Source organism: Canis lupus, chromosome X, assembly GCF_003254725.2.
Source record: "Canis lupus dingo isolate Sandy chromosome X, ASM325472v2, whole genome shotgun sequence".
NCBI lineage: Eukaryota > Metazoa > Chordata > Mammalia > Carnivora > Canidae > Canis > Canis lupus.
This window is the reverse complement of record NC_064281.1, coordinates 115,714,621-115,721,177: the sequence shown is the minus strand read 5'-3', so window position 1 is coordinate 115,721,177 and position 6,557 is coordinate 115,714,621.

The window sequence follows — 6,557 nt, the reverse complement described above, 5'->3', positions numbered from 1 at the left end:
TCTAAATAGAAAACTCAAGAGACTCCACCAAAAAATTGCTAGAACTGACTGATAGATTAATTCAGTAAATTCATGGGATACAAAATCAATGTACAGAAATCTGTTGCATTTCTATACACCAATAATGAAGCAGCAGAAAGAGAAATCAAGGAGTCAACCCTATTTACAATTGCACCAAAACCCATAAGAAACCCAGGAATAAACCTAACCAAAGAGGTGAAAGACCTGTGCTCTGTAAAACATTTGTGAAAGAAATTGAAGATGACATGGAGAAATGGAAAAACATTCCATGCTCCTGGATTAGAAGAACAAATATTGTTAAAATGTCTATACTACCCAAAACAATCCACACATTTAATGCAATCCCTGTCAATAGAAGACCAGAGTTTTTCAGAGAGTTAAAACAAACAGTCCTTAAACTTGTATGGAATCACAAAAGACCTCAAATTGCCAAAGCAATCTTGAAAAAGAAAAGCAAAGCTGGAGACATCTCAATTCTGGACCTCAAGCTACATTCCAATGCTGTAGTGATCAAAGTATGGTACTGGCACAACAACAGACTCAGAGATCAATGGAACAGAAGAGAAACCCCAAAAATGAATTCGCAACAATATGGTCAACTAATCTTCAACAAAGCAGGAAAGAATATCCAAGAGAAAAAAAGAGTATCTTTAACAAATGGTGTTGGGAAACCTGGACAAGATGCAGAAGAATGAACTGGACCACTTTCTTACACTATACACAAAAAATAAATTCAAAATGGATGAAAGACCTAAATGTGAGACAGGAAACCATCAAAATCCTAGAGGAGAACACAGGCAGAAACCTTTTTGACCTCGGCTCCAGCAACTTCTTATTGCCAGAGGCAAGGTAAACAAAAGCAAAAATAAGCTATTGGGACTTCATCAAGATCAAAAGCTTCTGCACAGTGAAGGAAACAATCAACAAAAACTAAAAGGCAACCTACAGAATGGGAGAAGATATTTGCAAATGACTTATCTGATAAAGGGTTAGTGTCCAAAAACTATAAAGAACTTATCAAACTCAACACCCAAAAAGCAATCCAGTTAAGAAATGGGCAGAAGACATGAATAGACACTTTTCCAAAGAAGACACCCAGATGGCCAACAGACACATGAAAAGATGCTCATCACTCACCATCAAGGAAATACAAATCAAAACCATGATGAGATACCACCTCACACCTGTCAGAATGGATATAATTAACAACACAACGAACAACAGGTGTTGGCGAGGATATGGAGAAATGCAAACCCTCTTGCACTGTTGGGAACGCAAACTGGTGCAACTACTCTGGAAAATAGTTTGGAGGTTCCTCAAAATGTTAAAAAATAGGGGTGCCTGGGTGGCTCAGTTGGTTAAACATCCCTGCCTTCAGCTCAGGTCATGATCTAGGATCCTGGGATCAATTCTATGTGTGGCTCCCCACTCAGCGGGGAGCCTGCTTCTCCCTCTCCCCCTGCTTTTCCCCTCTGCTCCTGATCTCTCTCACACACACACTCTCTCTCTCAAATAAATAAATAAAAATCTTTTTAAAAAAGTGAAAAAAGAGGGACACCTGGGTGGCTCAGTGGTTGAGTGTCTGCCTTTGGCTCAGGGCATGGTCCTGGGGTCCTGGGATCGAGTCCCACATCAGGCTCCCCATGGGGAGCCTGCTTCTCCCTCTGCCTGTGTCTCTGCCTCTCTCTGTGTGTCTCTCATGAATAAATAAATAAAATCTTTTAAAAATAAGTTAATTAATTAAAAATAAATATAAATAAACAAAATGAAATTAAATTAAATAAACTTTAAACAAGGGTTTTGATAAAACTCAATCCCCAGCTCCCTCCTCAGAGGTAGGGGGTGGGGATAAACATCTCAGCCCTCTAATCATTTCATCTGGGGACCAACCCCTCAGAGGCTACCTAGGGCCCTCACACTAAGTCATCTCATTAGCATAATTTCAAGTGTGATTGAAAAGGGCTTCTTAGGGGTGCCTGGGTGGCTCAGTGGTTGAGCATCTGCCTTTGGCTCAGGGCATGATCCTGGGTCAAGGGAGCGAGTCCTACATTGGGCTCCCCACAAGGGAGCCTGTTTCTCCCTCTGCCTGTGTCTCTGCCTCTCTCTGTGTGTCTCTCAGGAATAAATAAATAAAATCATAAAAAAGAAAGAAAGGAAGAAAGGAAGAAAAGGAAAGAAAGAAAGAAAGAAAGAAAGAAAGAAAGAAAGAAAGAAAGAAAGAAAGAAAGAAAGAAAGAAAGAAAGAAGAAAGAAAGAAAAGGGCTTCTTACAAATAACAAAATACACTCCTATCACTCAGGTGGTATGGATGTACCACAGTTTAACCATTCATCCATTGATGGACATCTGGATTATTTCTAGTTTTTGGCTACAGTGAACAAAAGCTAGGAACATTCATCTACAGGTTTCCATATAAACATAAATTTTCATTTCTCCAAGATAAGTGACTTGGAGTGCAATTGCTGGGGCATGTAGTAACTGTATGTTTCGTTTTTATTTTTTTTAATTTTTTAAAAAGATTTTATTTATTCATGAGAGAGAAAGAGAGAGGCAGAGACATAGGCAGAGGGAGAAGCAGGCTCCATGCAGGTAGCCCGACATGGGACTCGATCCCCGGACCCCAGGATCAGGACCTAGGCTGAAGGCTGGGCCAAACCACTGAGCCACCAGGGCTGCCCTGTTTCGTTTTTCAAAAGAACTTGCCAATGTCTTTTCCAGAATAGCTGTAGTATTTTACATTCCCGCCAGCAACGCATGAGAGATTTAGTGTCTCCACATCTTGAATAGTATTTAGTACTAGCATGCTTTTTTTTTTTCTCACAATTTTGGCTCTGTAGGTGTAGGGATATCTCATCGTGGCCTCAACTCACATTTCCCTAATAGCTAGCAATGTTGTACATCTCTTCATGTGCTTATCTATCATCTGTAAAATTTCTCTTCTTATCTTTTGTCCATTTTCTAGTTGGTTTGTCATTTTACTGTTGAGTTTGAGAGGGTTTTTTCCTTATGTATTCTAGATACAGCTACTTTGTCAGACAGGTGCATCACAAATATTTTCACCCAGTCCATAATTTGGTTTTTCATTCTCTCCACAGGGTCCTTCATAGAGTAAAAGCTTTTAAAAATTTTGATGAAGTTCCGTTTATCTTTTTTTTTCTTTCATGGATAGGTTTCTTTTTTTGTTTGTTTGTTTGTTTTGTTTTGTTTTCATGGATATGTTTCGAATGTCAAGTCCAGGAACTCTTTGGCTATCTCTAGATTCTGAAAACTTTCTTATATTCTATCTTCTACAGTCTATAGTTTTACATTTAAATCTATGGTTCATTTTGATTCAGCATTTGTGTAAGGTATAAGGTTTAAGTCAATGTTCTTTTGAGTAAAAAGTCCATATTGACACAAACAATGACTGTACCCTTTATCTATTACTTCAAAATTATTTTCTTCTCTGAACCCTAAAATAATCATTCTGGATAGTAGTCTTTCTAGACACATCAGTAAAAATATTTGAAAGGGGGAAAAACAAGCAGTTCTAAATGTGATCCACTTGTCCTACTTGTGTGGACTCTGAACTGTGAAGCCTTGGGTAACAGAAAACCTTTGCAGCATTATTTTAAACCAAAAGAAGGCACTACAGATTCAATTTCCCTTTAAAAAATGTTATGATAGGTAAGGATATTCATAACTTAGGGTCCCATCATACTCAATTGTTTCAGATGAATCCAAATAGTATGTTTATCTCTGAATAAGACAACTATAAACGTATACGTACTGATTTATTTTTTTGTTAGTTCTACCCACCTGTGCAACTAGGCACTTCACCCACATTCTTTGCACATCTGTTATGTTCCTGGCATTGTCCTCTATACTGGGAACATAGAAAAAAAATCTCTGCCTCATGATCTATGAGCTCACAATCCAGTAAGGGATATATATGCAAAGAATGATAGCCCAGGGAGCATAAAATATAAAGAATATAAAGATCACTGTCATACATTCGTTCACTAAACAAAATTTCCTGACAATCTATTATATACCAGAGGTTGTGCTGTTAGGTACATAGACATTGACACCTTTTGAACTTTTTTTTTTGTTATATTAGGCTTTCTAGAGGATAACCTTAATTGATCAGAGAAGTAGTCTTAAAACAATTATAGTCAAGATCATTCGATTAAATGTATTGTTTATAGTGTTTACTCCCTTTATATATATTGCTGCCTTATTTTCACTGCAACAAATCAAAAGTGAAAAATATCCCCATAGTAGTCATTAGTTTAAGAGGTCCTTCTTTAGTGTATCTCTAGGGTGACTTTTAGAGAGAGTTAAGGGCTGTTGGATGGCTTTTAGAAACTGAGACAAACAAATCTGTTTTGTCACCCTTTCCGCTTCATAAACTTGCCTGTGTCAAGTATATGTGGTCTATAGCTGGTCAGCATAAAAGAGCTAACGTAGAAACCATTAGATGTTTGTAGTCAGGAGAAAGAGTATATAGTGAAACATAAAGGATCTTCATTTCCCTAATGTCTTTGCAATGGGAGATTTTTTTTCTGGTTATACCAAAACTGTTAAGAAATATCTTCCTCAAAATAGTTCAGGGATTAGTAAAACCTTCTCATCTATACAACAAAAATGGAGACAGTGAACATCAAAAAGGGCTCAAAATTAAAAAAAAATTAAAAATAAAAAAAGGGCTCAAAATTGACAATTGGAATTTTAGAGAATGTCCAACGAAGGAAAACTAACCTTAAAAATATAAATAAAGGGAGTGCCTAGCTGGCTTGGTCAGAAGAACATGTGACTCTTGATCTTGGGGTCATAAATTTGAGCCCCACGGTGGGTGTGGAGTTTACTAAAAAAAAAAAATTAGAAAATACAAATAAAGATGTGAAAGACTCTGCAATCAATGTGTGACCTCAGGTAACTGCAGTCAGAATGACCAAGGATTCCCTGCCCCTAGGATGGGGAAAGGTGCTATAAAGAGACAGTCATATCAGTGCAGATGGTGTCAGAATGCAGGTTAGCATGAGGCACAGAAGATAATTGATGCATAACACATAACCAGAACCACCACATGACAGGACCCAGATTGGAGCTCTGCATGTGTGCGTGTGTGTGTGTATGTGTGTAGCATGTTTCTATTTCGCTATGTTTTTTCACATACATACACATACACATAGTATTCCACTTTACACATTCAGCTAATTTCATAGTACAATAATTTAAGGTATTGTTAAAATATTGCTTTCAAGATTCTGGTGAATGAAGGGGTAAATGAGGTAATCATCTCCCTTTGTAACAAGATTTATTCAAGTCTATGAGTAGCATTACCTAGCACTGGCAAATAAATCCTTGGTCTTTGTGCTTCCTTAGGAAATCCTTTAGGGATTTATTTCCTCAAAAATGCTGCTCTAATGGTTTTTAATATACAATGTGTGCGGAACGAGTCCTGCCTGAAAATTTCTGTATGAAGACTAAGGGAATAGATGACCTTGTCCCTATGTCAAGAAAAAGAGAGGTATTTCCAGCTCTAGAGGAATAAAAGCAGTGTCAGCTTTTTATAGCAACTGAATGATTTGAAGAGCTAATGAATGTAACTGCTAATGCTACTGAGTCAGATGATTGTCCACATAGTTTCAGGTCCAGGCAGAGTTTTGGGACCTTCCATTGCTAAGAATGAATCCACAGAACGTTTGAACTTCTTGAGGTATGAAGCCAGAAGGATTTGGTATGGAATCAAGATAAATGGGTCAAAGGGATAATACTAAAGCCCAACCAGGATGCCCTGTTCTCTTTCTCTCACCATGAAGCTTTTGTATATGCTTTTTTCTTTTTCTTTTTTTTTCTTTTTTTTTTTCTTTTCTTTTTGTCTAAAATATCCTCCTCATATCGCTAATACCCTGCTGGGATCACCTTATATACCACTTCTTCTGGATAGCTTGCCCTGACCCACAGGCTCTGGGTTGGGTGCTCCATCTTCTGCTCCCTGAGCACCCTGTCTTTACCTACCATAACAAGTAGAGCATGCATTGCAATGGCGTCCTTAGTTCTCCATGTGTTCTATCGAACCATGGTCTCTATGAAAGCAGGGATGGATTATATCTATCTTATTTACCCTGGTATCCAGAGTGCCTGGCACAGTTCTTAGCCCATGGGAAATGATTAATAAATATTTGCTAAGTGAGAAGGAATAAATTATTGAGTGTCCACTATATGCTAAGCATCACTCTGGGCATTTTATTTGTTATCCTGTTTATATACTAACGTCCAGATCTTTCAGAGCCTGGTATGTCCATTTGGGGCCTTCAAAAAGCAGACTCTATGGTGGGATTAGGTGTACAAGATATTTATTGAGGGATTCACTTGTGAAGGATGAAGGAGGTGGGAACAAGAGCAGGTAGGGAGAGTCCTCAGACAGCAATGCAGATCTGATACCTGGGAAAGGAGAAAGGAAGGAAGAGGAGTTGGTAAAGAAGTTCAGACCCAAGTGCCGTGCTGAGACATTATCAGCCAGGTCAGTAGGGTATTGCTCATTAGAAAAA